The sequence below is a fragment of the Rutidosis leptorrhynchoides genome, chromosome 10, assembly GCF_046630445.1.
Source record: "Rutidosis leptorrhynchoides isolate AG116_Rl617_1_P2 chromosome 10, CSIRO_AGI_Rlap_v1, whole genome shotgun sequence".
Taxonomy (NCBI): domain Eukaryota; kingdom Viridiplantae; phylum Streptophyta; class Magnoliopsida; order Asterales; family Asteraceae; genus Rutidosis; species Rutidosis leptorrhynchoides.
The window spans coordinates 239422963-239438035 of record NC_092342.1 but is presented as its reverse complement, the minus strand read 5'-3'; the positions used below and the strand labels follow the sequence as shown (position 1 = coordinate 239438035).

General features: G+C 31.1%; 1 pseudogene; it reads left to right on the top strand.

The window, feature by feature from the left end:
• Positions 1-13199, top strand: part of LOC139870899 (homeobox-leucine zipper protein HDG11-like) — a 93580-nt pseudogene extending 80381 nt beyond the window's left edge.
• The last annotated feature ends 1874 nt before the right edge of the window (positions 13200-15073 follow it).

Genomic DNA, 15073 nt, shown 5'->3' with positions numbered 1-15073 from the left:
AAACTGAAATGTTAGCTACACTTATGGCTAATGGATATGAACCAACAACAGAAGAAATTCAAATGCTAAAAGAAGAAGACAGATATCGATATAAATCATCGATAGAAGAACCACCGACATTAGAGTTAAAGCCACTTCCAAACCATTTGCAATATGCTTATTTACATGGTGAATCTGAATTACCTGTAATAATATCGTCTTCTCTTACTGAAAATGAAAAATCTAAACTCATTTCTGTGCTAAAAGCTCATAAACCAGCCATTGCATGGAAGATTCATGACATTAAAGGAATAAGTCCTTCGTATTGCACACATAAAATCCTTATGGAAGAAGGTCATAAAACGTATGTGCAACGCCAACGAAGACTAAATCCTAATATGCAAGATGTTGTTAAGAAAGAAATTATTAAACTGCTGGATGCAGGTTTAATATATCCAATCTCTGATAGTCCATGGGTAAGCCCAGTTCAATGCGTACCTAAGAAGGGTGGCATGACTGTCATCACAAATGAGAAAAATGAGCTTATTCCTACTAAGACTCTAACAGGATGGCGTGTTTGTATTGATTATAGAAAATTAAATGACGCCACCAGAAAAGATCACTTTCCCTTACCTTTCATTGATCAAATGTTGGAAAGATTAGCCGGAAATAGTTACTATTGTTTTCTTGATGGTTTTTCTGGATATTTTCAAATTCCAATAGTACCCGAGGACCAAGAGAAAACCACGTTCACATGCCCTTATGGTACTTTTGCTTACAAACGCGTGCCATTTGGACTTTGCAACGCCCCTGCAACCTTTCAAAGGTGCATGATGGCGATCTTTCACGACATGATAGAAGAATGCATGAAAGTTTTCATGGATGACTTTTCAGTCTTCGGTGATACTTTTGAAACATGTCTAGTTAATCTTGAACGAATGCTTATTAGATGCGAACAATCAAATCTAGTTCTTAATTGGGAGAAATGCCATTTCATGGTCAAAGAAGGCATCGTTCTTGGACATAAAATCTCAAAGGAAGGAATTGAAGTGGATAGAGCTAAAGTAGATGTAATTGCTAAACTTCCACATCCCACCAATGTTAGAGGAGTTAGGAGTTTTCTAGGGCATGTCGGTTTTTACCGACGTTTCATAAAAGATTTTTCTAAAATTGCCACTCCTATGAATAAACTCCTAGAAAAGGATGCTACATTCATCTTTTCAGATGAATGCATCAAATCTTTTAATATACTTAAAGAAAAACTCACTAATGCGCCGATCATGATAACTCCAAATTGGAATCTACCGTTTGAACTTATGTGCGATGCAAGTGATTTTGCAATGGGAGCCGTTTTAGGACAAAGGATTGAAAAACGATTTCAACCTATATATTATGCTAGTAAGACGTTACAAGGAGCACAAACGAATTACACAACTACTGAAAAAGAACTCCTTGCTATTGTCTTTGCTTTTGACAAATTTCGTTCATATCTTGTTCTAGCTAAAACGGTGGTCTATACTGACCATTCTGCTCTTAGATACCTATTTTCAAAACAAGATGCCAAACCAAGATTAATCCGTTGGATCTTACTCTTACAAGAGTTTGATTTTAAAATCCGAGATAAAAAGGGAGCAGAAAATCTCGCCGCTGATCATCTTTCTCGTCTAGAAAATCCCAAATTAGAAGTTCTTAATGAATCGGCCATACAAGACAACTTTCCTGATGAATATCTATTGAAGATAGATTATAATGAAATTCCATGGTTTGCAGACTATGCAAACTATTTAGTATGTGGATTCCTTGAAAAAGGATTATCGTACTAAAAACGAAAGAAATTCTTTAGTGATATAAAACACTATTTTTGGGAAGATCCACATTTGTTTAAAAGTTGTCCCGATGGAATAATACGCCGATGTGTATTCGGAGATGAAGCTAGTCAAATCTTAAACCATTGTCACACAGGACCAACAGGAGGGCATTATGGGCCTTAACTTACAGCAAGAAAAGTTTATGATGCTGGATTCTATTGGCCTACAATTTTCAAAGATGCACACCTTCTTCGCAAATCCTGTGATGCTTGTCAAAGGGCCGGAAAGATAAGTCAACGTGATGAAATGCCACAAAATGTCATTCAAGTATGTGAAGTATTTGACATTTGGAGTATTGACTTTATGGGTCCATTTCCAAAATCTCATAATAATCTCTATATTCTCGTTGCCATTGATTATGTATCTAAATGGGCGGAAGCACAAGCTCTTCCAACTAACGATGCACGAGTTGTAGTCACCTTTTTAAAACGTCTTTTTGCAAGGTTCGGAACACCGAAAGCTTTAATAAGTGATCGGGGTACTCATTTTTGTAATAATCAACTTGAGAAAGTTCTCAAAAGATATGGAGTAACTCATAAAATCTCCACTGCTTATCATCCACAAACAAGTGGACAAGTTGAAAATACTAACCGAGCATTAAAACGTATTCTAGAGAAAACCTTAGGATTAAATCCGAAGGAATGGTCCATGAAATTAGAGGATGCACTCTGGGCTTTTAGAACAGCCTACAAAACTCCAATTGGTACCACACCTTTTAAACTCGTTTACGGAAAAGCATGTCATCTTCCAGTAAAAATTGAACACAAAGCATTTTGGGCTTTGAAGACATGTAATCTTGATTTACATGAAGCCGGACGTCTACGGTTAAGTCAACTAAACGAAATAGAAAAATTGAGACATGAAGCATACGAAAATTCATTAATCTATAAAGAAAGAACGAAGAAATGGCATGATAAAAGAATCAAAAGTTCAAAAGAATTTAAAGAAGGAGATAGAGTTCTTCTTTTCAATTCACGATTCAAGCTATTTCCTAGAAAATTGAAATCAAGATGGTCTGGACCATTCATAGTCAAAAGAGTTTTCCCATATGGAACAGTAGAGTTAATAAATTCAAATGGAATTGAATTTAAAGTTAATGGTCACAGAGTTAAACATTACATACATGGTCCGATGGAAGTTGACAATGAAGTCAATCATAATTTCACCACCCAAGAAAACCCTAAAAATGAAAACATAAATATGTTATCAACAACATATGAAAAATCAAAATTGGAAAATAGGGAGGATTCAGATTGGAGTGATGAACAAGAATTCTTATACAAACCTCCCATTCCAAGAAATGAAGAAAAATGTGAACAAGAAGTTCAAATAGAAGTGAAAGAACCAAGAAAAGAACACCCGAAAAAGGTTTACAAACCAACTCGACTTACTAAAGCAGGAGACCTGGGTGAATTTATCATTTCTTGCTTGCTTAATGATGGTGCTGTATATAATGGACTCGCAGATTTAGGAGTAAGTGCAAATATTATGCCTCTTTCCTTATACAAAAGATTAGGTTTGGGTAAATTAAAACCAACCAAAATAGGTGTTCAATCATTTGACCTAACCATTAAACACCCGGTTGGAATAGCAAATAATTTACTTGTTAACGTGGAAAGTTTGACCTTTGTTGCAAACTTCATAGTGATTAATATGGAGGAAAACCTTGATATTCCTCAAATTTTAGGTCGCCCATTTTTAGCAACCATCGAGGCATTCATTGATGTAAGAGAAGGTAGAATGACACTTAGGGATGATGATAAATCGATCACCTTTGCGAACCGAAAGTTTAGATCTCCACCAACCAAAACTGTTAGACCAATAAAAACGCATAAGTGTGGGGAAGATGAAGAAACACTTAATGATGATCCGATCACAAAGAACCCCGTTGATGATAAGAAATTAGATGAACCCGTTTTTAACAGTTCAACGAAAAAACTTTATAAACGGATTCACGATGCTAAGATTAAGGGAAACTTTAAGTTATGTAACCGATTAATATCCAATTTATCGCCAAAAGAAAAGGCGATGTTAGTTGAATTTGTGAAAGTTACGGAGAAAATCAACAAATGGATTGAAGTAAAAGTCAAATATATACAAGTTGTTGATGATTCAATTGAAAATAATGTTAATCACAATTTCAACTAAGTGTGGGGAGGTTCGAATCTTTTTAGGGTAATACATATTTCTGTTAGAGTTAGATTTTCTGTTTTCGTGTAGTTCTCGAGAATGGAATCCGAATGGTCTTTCCCTAGCAGACCCTAAAGAACTAGTCTTCTCCCCCCATTCTGAATTTTTATTTTTTTTTAGGTTTTACGAGATGAAGACTTCCTGTGAACTAAACCATGGTCTAATGCTACACGCTTTAATCACTAAACGTAATAATGACACCCTTCCAAGTGAATTGGTATCATTAATCAGAGGTAAATTGGACGGAGTAAGAAAAGAATTCAGGAACGAAAATAATAAGTTACATTTTGGTAAAGGAAAATCAAAATCCACAGCGAAAAGAAGAGCACGGAACTTTGAAAGATGTCACAAATGCGGAAAATGGTCACACGAAGGAAAATGCTCGACGAATCAGACATATTCCAATACCAAATTTGTTACTTTATGCAGAGATAGACCGTTCATATGTTTCGAAGAAAAATCGTTGAATGCTCGAGGTTATGCCTATGTAGCTATGGAAAACCAATTAGTCCGACTATCTTATGAGTGGGCTAAAGCAGGTCACTTGAGAATTCTATCTCACAGGTAAGTATGTACAGTTTTTATTTTTATTTTATTGCTTTTAACCTTTTGATAATAAACGCTAAATTGTTCGCTATAAAGTATTAAATTGATACTCAATAAAATTAGGTTTTGCAACCGAAATTATTGATATCATACAAAAATTTATTACATCACTGCGAAATTTACCGTTTATTCTTAAGGTATAAATATCTTTAATCAATCAAACCAAAATATTTCAAAAATTCGTCAGGAGTAAAACTAGGTAATATAGCCAAAATTACTTTACCGAAAAGAGGGGCGTATATTTTTGATAATATTTGATTGATTAAAGTGGGATAAAAGACCAAAAAGATTTTTAATTTTATTTTTACTTTGTTTTTTTAAAATTAATATTAAAATAATATTGTAAACTTTTTAAAATCAATATATTTAAGTTTGTAAATATTTGAAAATTTTATATTTTTAATATAAAGTTTGTATGTATAAAAATATTAATAATATGAATTTTTAATTTTATGCATTTTAAATTTAAGTTTGGTGTGAATTTAAAAACAAAAATTTACTTTATTTCGTTAAGTTAAAAATATGATTTTTAAAATTCGTCGTGAGTTGAAAACTAGGTCATTGAACCGAAATTGCTCTACCCAAGGGAGGGACGAGAACTTTAATTATCATTATTTTTAATCTTATTGAATTAAAGTATGCCAAAAATATTTTAAAAACCCAAAAAAAAAATCTTTGCTTTTAAAACCGCGCTTAAAAATGACAAATTTTAAAATTTTGTCGAGGGACGGACTAGGACAACGATCCGAAACGCCCTCATTCTTAAAAGAAACAAATTTTTAAAATTTATTAATTTATGTTTTATTAAGTAAAGGTTTTTATTAAAAAAAAAAACAAACAAACACCAATATGATGGTAAACTTTGGTAAAATTTAATCATTTTTTTACGCTAATCACCCTCAATAATTTAAATTGTACTGATTTCTTGCAAATGAGGGCATTGCAAGATCTTAAGTGTGGGAAGGGGTTAAATTCTTTCAGATTTTAAAATTTTTTAACTTATACGCTTGGTATAACCATTAAAAATACTAGTAACGCAGTAGTTGTATTAAAATCTAGTGCTCTCTGATAATAAAGAACAGCCCTAGTCTTATATACTGACTATCCAATTCTAGTAAAATTTTTCAAAATTTTCAATTAAATGAATTCAAAATCATGTTTATACATATTTATGAACGATAAAACTAGGTGTTAACACCGAAATTATTGTTACCTCAGAAAGGACATAAATTGAGAAACAACCTAAAATGTTAGAATTCATTTAAAATAGAATAGAGGACAATAAAAAGGCAAAGAAATAAAAATAAAAGCCAAGTGTGGGAAAAATTACCAAGTTATTTAGAACATATATCACATATTTTTGTACAAATAATTGAAGATACTTTTGTTTTAGACAAAATTAACTGTTTTACCCGGTAAATTATAATATATTTGAAAGAAAGATGGATCTACACGATGAATCAATTCCATCATTAAAAGGAAGTAAAGTCTTCTAAGAGAAAAAGACACGCGCTTCTTGATTTAGGTCATGAAGTTGTCGTCCAGACCAGCTGTAGGTTGACGAAAAATCTAGAAAAGTCATCACTAAAATCAGCAGGAAATCCACGGACCTCAGCATACAGGGTCGCCAAGTGGTCAGACTTATCCTAACCATGAGAGGATCTGTCTCGTAAAATGGGGAGGACGCCGTGCAAATTAGCTTGATAAGACTAATGAATCAGATCCCCAGAAAGGATAATCTCCTTAAAGATTAAAAATCATCTTTTAAGACTGATATTACTCAATCCTAGAGATTGATCTTAAAGATTGAGAATTACAAACTCATGAAATTCAATGATATCTAAACTCGAGCTTGAAAGACAAAATATTTTGATCAAAATTACAAACCGATTTGTTTTCTGAAAACCCATTTTCAATGCGTTCATTACCATTGAACGTAAAATCCTAGGAATTCACCTGGAATTCATTAAGGTCACATGAACCAAATCGGGTGTCAACCGTAAGAACGGTGGTTGCATAGCATGGTCGAAGACAGGACCTTGTGCCAGACCGAAAGACTATAGGGTGAGCTTTACTATTGCTCCTAAAAAGGATAGTAATTGCATCCGACACGTTATAGACCATAAATAAAAGCATGTCAGGGGACATTGCCTTAACAGTTGCTTGTTCAACGCTTTCCTTTACAACCGGACGGTAGTTTATCGAAAGGTAATATACGGAACAAGTATACTGGACGTGTTGCTTTTCCAATACAAGGTTAGCAAGTGGGTGACACAAAACCGTAAGTTTTGAGCTAAAATTTTCAAATCTGAAACCCACCAAACCCACAAAAATATTTTGCAAACACCGGTGAAGGTTATTCCGGAAAACCTATCTAGGGTAAAAGCTAGATTCAATTTTCAAAAGATCAAATATTTTCATAAAGATCCAATTTCCTTAAAGGATCTAAATTTTCATAGTCATGTGGGACTGTAAGCCACAACGTTACTACCATTATTTATACCGCCATATAGAAATCACTGATGTACAAAGTGTGAAGAATAAAGAAGTGATTCTAGTATTTTTATTTCAAGACTATATTGCTTGAGGACAAGCAACGCTCAAGTGTGGGAATATTTGATAATGCTAAAAACGAACATATATTTCATAGCATTATCTCTCAAGAAAGACAAGCTTTTAGTTGCAATTGTCCTATTTACAAGTGATATTCGTTTAAATAATAAAAGGTGAAGACAAAAGACAGATTCGACGAATTAAAGATGCAAACGACCAAAAAGCTCAAAAGTACAAAATACAATCAAAGTGGTTCTAATTATTGATGAGAAACGTCTCGAAATTACAAGAGTACAAGACGCGAAACGCAAAATACAAGATATTAAATTGTACGCAAGGACGTTCGAAAATCCGGAACCGGGACCAAAGTCAACTCTCAACGCTCGACGCGACGGACCAAAAATTTCAAGTCAACTATGCATAAGAATAAAATAATATATATAATTAATTATATATATTATTATATAATATAATTTTACGCAGCCCACGTTTTGGATCTAATATGTGAGCTGTTTTCAGACCTCCGCACTCGCGGTACTTTTGTGAAGGAAACCTCAGCACTCGCGGAACTCTACAGTGCAACGTGGGCCTATAAAAGTCATCGAATTCTGCACGAATTTTACATCTTTTTCTTTCCTTTCTCTGAACGTAATAATATATATATTATAATTTTAATTTTAATTTTAATTTTAATTCTAATAATAAGGGTATGTTAGCGAATGTTGTAAGGGTGTAAGTCGAAATTCTGTCCGTGTAACGCTACGCTATTTTTAATCACTGTAAGTTATGATTAATGTTATTTTTAATTTAATGTCTCATAGCTAAGTTATTATTATGCTTATTTAATACCGAAGTAATCATGATGTTGGGCTAAATTATTAATATTGGGTAATTGGGCTTTGTATCATAATTGGGGTTTGGACAAAAGAACGACACTTGTGGAAATTAAACTATGGGCTATTAATGGGCTTTATATTAACTAAACGATACATCGTTAATTTAATATATAGACTTATAATTTGACGTATTTATATATAACCACATACGCTTGACTGGGTACGGTGGGCGGGATATCTATAAATACCAATAATTGTTCATTTTACCGGACACGGAACTGGATTAATAGTTAGTAGACTTGTTGAAACAGGGGTGGATTACATTCAAGGGTAATTGGTGTAATTGTTAACAAAGTAGTAAAACCTTGGTTTACACGCAGTCGATAACCTGATGTATTCATTAAACAAAGTATTAAGACCTTGTTACAATTCGAATCCCCAATTAGTTGGAATATTTGACTTCGGGAATAATAATAATTTGGCGAAGACTTCCGCATTTTATGATTATGACTGATATACTATTATGGACAAATCCGTATGGACATATTGAATAATCCAGGACAAAGAACAATTAACCCATGGGAATAAACTAAAAATCAACACGTCAAACATCATGATTATGGAAATTTAAATAAGCATAATTCTTTTATTTCATATTTAATTGCACTTTTAATTATCGCACTTTTATTTATTATCATTGTATTTAATTGCACTTTTAATTATCGTACTCTTTAATTATCGCAATTTTATTTTATCGCACTTTTATTTATCGCAATTTCATTATCGTTATTTACTTTACGCTTTAGATTAAGTTATATTTATTTTTAATATTTTACATTAGGTTTTAACTGCGACTAAAGTTTTAAAAATCGACAAACCGGTCATTAAACGGTAAAAATCCCCTTTTTATAATAATAATATTACTTCTATATATATATATATATATATATATATATATATATATATATATATATATATTTGTTTTTTTTATAAATTAAAACTAATATAGCGTTAAGCTTGTTTAAGTGTATCCCTGTGGAACGAACTGGACTTACTAAAAACTACACTACTGTACGATTAGGTACACTGCCTATAAGTGTTAGCAAGGTTTAGGTATATCCATTCTATAAATAAATAAATATCTTGTGTAAAATTGTATCATATTTAATAGTATTTCGTTATAAAAATAATACTATTTCCTAGTACACCTCGCACACATCAGCCACCCAAAAATATGCAGCTAGTGAGGTTTGAACCTGAGACCTCTTATGATGATATCAGGCCCCAACCACTAGGCTATCTTCTAAGGATTATTTAGCTGTTTGGTACTGTTAATCTGTTGTAAATTAAATAATTATCAGTGCATGAGCAAACCGATTAAGGGGATGATTGTTGAAACTAATCGGTTAGGGTGTCCCACATAGAAAGTAGAAAGAAAAATATGTATACATATAAGGCACTTGAGAACCTCTCTTTATCACCAATTGGTTTTAGAGAAAAGAAGGGGATGAGCTTATATGTAAAATTGTTGGACCACTTACAACTCACACTCAAACTCACAGATACTAATTAAACTAAAGAATAATGAAAAGAAGTATTGTTTACGTTTAGATATGCAAACAAAATAGAAACAATAAACCACAAGGTCTACATTTTGTAACTGCCCACTTTTTATTCATATCAAATAATATATATATATATATATATATATATATATATATATATATATATATATATATATATATATATATATATATATATCAAAAACGTTTTTGCTTATGTGTTATTTTCTTATTAAATTGAATTAATCATTAATTATAATTTAATTTAATATATACATATAGATATAGTCAGGTTTAGATATATATGTGTAAATTAATTATAATTAATATATATATATATATATATATATATATATATATATATATATATATATATATATATATATATATATATATATATATATATGTGTGTGTGTGTGTGTGTGTGTGTGAATTAATTATAATTTATATATATATATATATATATATATTAATTATAATTAATTTACACATATATATCTAAACCTGACTATATCTATATGTATATATTAAATTAAATTATAATTAATGATTAATTCAATTTAATAAGAAAATAACACATAAGCAAAAACGTTTTTGATATATATATATATATATATGTATATATATGTATATATATGTATATATATATTTTATTTGATATGAATAAAAAGTGGGCAGTTACAAAATGTAGACCTTGTGGTTTATTGTTTCTATTTTGTTTGCATATCTAAACGTAAACAATACTTCTTTTCATTATTCTTTAGTTTAATTAGTATTTGTGAGTTTGAGTGTGAGTTGTAAGTGGTCCAACAATTTTACATATAAGCTCACCCCTTCTTTTCTCTAAAACCAATTGGTGATAAAGAGATGTTCTCAAGTGCGTTATATGTATACATATTTTTTTTTCTACTTCCTATGTGGGACACCCTAACCGATTAGTTTCAACAAATATTATCCGTAAATATTTAAGATAGTTGCTACAATTATAATTTAATATATTGATATATCGTTATTATAATTGCATAATAACAAGGTTTATGCTACATAACTACTGCTCCGTACTATATAATTAGTAGTATTTTACAACGGTCTTAAATTTTGCAATACCAAGAGTTCAACCTATAATAAGATTTGTTGTTTTAATTTTGATGTTAATATATTAAATTAAGATACCTTGATCTTTTATGTACAATATTTGAAGTATTATGTACAACTTTATGATAAAACACATCATAATTATATGTATAATATTTGAAGAATTATGTACAACTTTATAATAAAACACCTCTATGATCATATGTGCAAACTTTAAAACAAATTGTATAATCTTTTACAAAACATCTCATAAACACATGTACAAACTTTGTATCATATTGTACAATTTTTATATAATAATCGTATTTTAATTTAAAAAAAATTCAAAAGGTATTTTTTATTATTAATAATTATTATTAAAAATATAAATACTCAACTTTTAATCAAAATTTATTGTTATTATTTATTATAATAATTATAATTATTATATTATTAATATTCAAATATAGGTTCTTTTAACACGATTAATTACATTAGATATGTATGCGATATACATGTCTTAATAAAATGTTGTAATATAGAGTTTTATGACAAGAAAAAAAATAATTATGAAGAAATTTAGAAGATAGTGGTGGGAGAATAAATGTAGTTCATTTTTTCTGACCAAGTTAAGTACATCAATATGTTTGTAAAAACTACGCAAAACTGCTAAGTCGAAATCCGGGTTCTATGAGTCATTAAACTTAATAACTTTTGAATTTACATTTACTTAATGCCTTAAACATATCATTAAACTATTTCATTCACTTAATACCTAAAACATATCATTAAACTATTTCGCTCACTTAATACCTAAAACATATCATTAAACTATTTCGCTCACTTAAGACATAAGACATATTATTAAACTATTTTATTTAAACAAACTCGTGATTCTACAAGTCATTTAACAAACCTAGAATTAGGCTTTTGCTTAGGTGCCATTTTTTTATTAAGTTAAATTAATTATTAATTATTAATTATTAATTATAATTTAATATATACATATAGATATAGATTTGCATATATATATGTCTGTAGATTATAATTAATATTAATATATTAATATATAAAATAAATATCACCCGTAAATATCTAAGATAGTTACTACAATTAATTTGATCATTGATTGCCTTCGGGATTCCTAACTCTCCTTTTAGTATCGTGAGTTTATTATTTAGCTTTTTTCTTTTTCTCCACCCTTATCAAAACAAATAAATAATAATTAAATAAAGTATAGAAAAGTACTATTTATCTTTGATATTTAAAAATAGCTAGAAAGGTAAATAATTGTATATATTAGAATTTATTAATGTTACGTTCCATAACAAATTTTTAATTTACTCATATTTTCTCTCAATATTACGTAATATATAATTTATATATTATTAAAAAAATATTAATGACGAGAAAGAAAATTGTATACATTAAGTTATTAACACCACCAAAAATCACTCTTAAAATTTGTAAATACCATAACTTCTTAAATTCAAAAAAAAACTTTTAAAATTATCAAACATCACGTGCTCTTAAATTCAAAAGAATACTTATTTGAAAAAATCAATAATTTTGCACGATTATTTTACCCATTGTGCAACGCACAATTTTTAAAATTTTTCAACACCACGGGCTCTTAAATAATTCCTATATTTTTCATATTTCTTTAATATATTGCTATTTACGTACCAATATGAACTGAAAATTACATTTTGTACACGGATTTTTACACACACGTGCAATGTAAAGGCTATATATATATATATATATATATATATATATATATATATATAGCTAACATACAAGACTTTAACTAGCAACCCACTACCCATTTTCTACCCCACTAAATCGACCGTCCACATCTCACGTGCACGATGGAACTCGGCAACACAAATACCGATTCAAAGCTACCTATTATTTGATAGACTTTAAACTAAATGACCAATTAAACATTAAACATAAATATAATTTAATGCAAAGTTAGCGTATAATAATAATAAACCAATTACTTCCAATATTAAGCACTTAAATGACCCACCCATATAGTCACTTGCATAATTTGGATAACTTTATCAATAGAAACTTTTAATTTATCAAACATGCATACACTCCGAACCAAAACATGTTAATACTACAAGAGAGTTGTACAGACGCATCAGGTTCACTAGTCGCTTACTGTCCAGTAGACTTAGCCGCCATAAACATATCAATGAACGGTGAAGATCCGTCCTACATTCCTATACTTCCGTCCGGTTTCATCATAACAACAGACGGTCACAATGAGATGACATCACAATTATCTCCAAGTGATGCTTCGCGCGACTAGTAACAATAACAACGATGATGATCAGGGTCCCACAGGGTCACTCGTTACAATCGTGTTTCAAATACAAGTTAGCAGTTTACCATCAGCTAAAATGAGCCCAAAGTCATTAGCAACAGTTAATAATTTAATCACAAACACAGTGCATCAAATTTAATCTTCATTCAATGGATGTTCTACTACTACTATTGCTGCTGCTACTACCACTTAATTAAATGATGATCACAAATTTTTGGGGTCAGTTAATGTTTAATACATGGAAACAATTGGTTTCATCATCAATTGGCAGAAACTGAAATAAATATTACTATTATTTTTATTGGTGCTGCATCATCCTGCTGCTACTGATGCTGGGGGCACTTTGTCATACTTCATTTACCATCTTCAACTACTACATTCATTTAACTTTATTTATTATTTTATATTATTCTTTATCCTTTTTTGGGATTTTTGTGCTTCTTCTTTTGATAATTATTGTATTTTAGATCAGAAAAAGATGGAGTCAAGAACACACCATACATTTGGTTATATGTATGGTTTGGGTATTGACTTTGTTTTCAGTTTCTATAAACTATAACAAATTGATATCTTTACATATGTGTTGTGTATTTATTTTATTTTTTTAGTTTTAGTTTTGTTTAAATTAGACTTTACATTTACATTGTTGCTTATTATATATTCATAACTTTTGTGTTGTTGTGGCGACTATTATGGAGGAAGTGTGTGATGGTTGAGAGTGATCATATGAACCACACATAAATTGTTAGACTATATTACAGCCCTCATATCTCTTGTATTGGGCTGTGCCCATTAGTTACCCATTAGTTACCCATTAGAAATGACCGAGCCTTCCCTTAATTCCTCTCACCCGACAGCTCTTGTTGCTCAAGCTAATCGACACTCTAATACACCGCCACCGACCACCGAAGTTTGCCGCAATTATTCCAAAGGATTTTGTCGTTTTGAAAATAGGTGCAGGTTTCTTCACTTTGGAACACCACATCGATCTCCACACCCTTCGAATCAAACGCATAATGGTACTGGAAGAAATAATAGTATTACTCAGGCCCAACTACTTAATCTAATAGCAGTCCAACAGCAACAGTTACAAGCTCAGTCCATTGCCAGCAGGCCGCATTCTTTTGTTGGATCGGCCCAAGTTCAGGTTCCTAGTTACGGGCCTGGTAGCCACGTCCATCAAACCCAACGTGGTATTTTACCTAGCCCACCTGGTTTCACCCGTACTCCAGCCCAACAGTCCAGCAATTTTGGGCCACAACCTGCTAATAATTCTGCTGGCCCAACAGTCTACTATGCAGCCCAACAGCCATATTTTGGGTCGTTTACTGTGGATCCGAATGCGCAATCTCAGGAGACCATCTTACCTAACGCTTTTAGTACGATGACCCTTCAGGACTATGGTGCAGCCGGGTGGAACATGGATACTGGTGCGTCCACTCATCTTACTTCATGCATTAATAATTTAAGTACCGTTTTTAATAATTGAAAGTACCCTTCAGTTGCTGTTGGTGATGGGAATACTATACCCGTCACCAACACAGGTCACAGCTTGTTAACTAACCCTTATCGACCCTTACACTTACATAACGTCCTCGTAACACCTAACATTGTTAAAAATCTCATTTCCATTCGTCAATTTACTCGTGATAATATTGTTTCCGTTGAATTTGATCCTTTTGGTTTTTCTGTGAAGGATTATCTGACGCGCCAGCTCCTTCTCCGATGTGACAGCACAGGCGACTTATACCCTGTCTGTAACGACCCTGGATTTTCCAACGTTTATTTATTAATAATAATTATTATTATTATTAATACGTGTGATAAAACGAATGTATGTTATTACATTTACATGTTGCCATGATTGCCCGAACTTGACTTCAATTGCCCGAAACGTCTTTGTGACACCCGGAACTTACACGAATAATATTTTCACATATTATTTACATTCATGATTAGTTTTATTAATCATTTTAATTAACTAAGGTTGTTGGTTAATTACTTGGGCTTTTGTTGGACTTTATTTGTTAATTATTGAACTTGGGCTTTGATTAGTGTAATGGACTC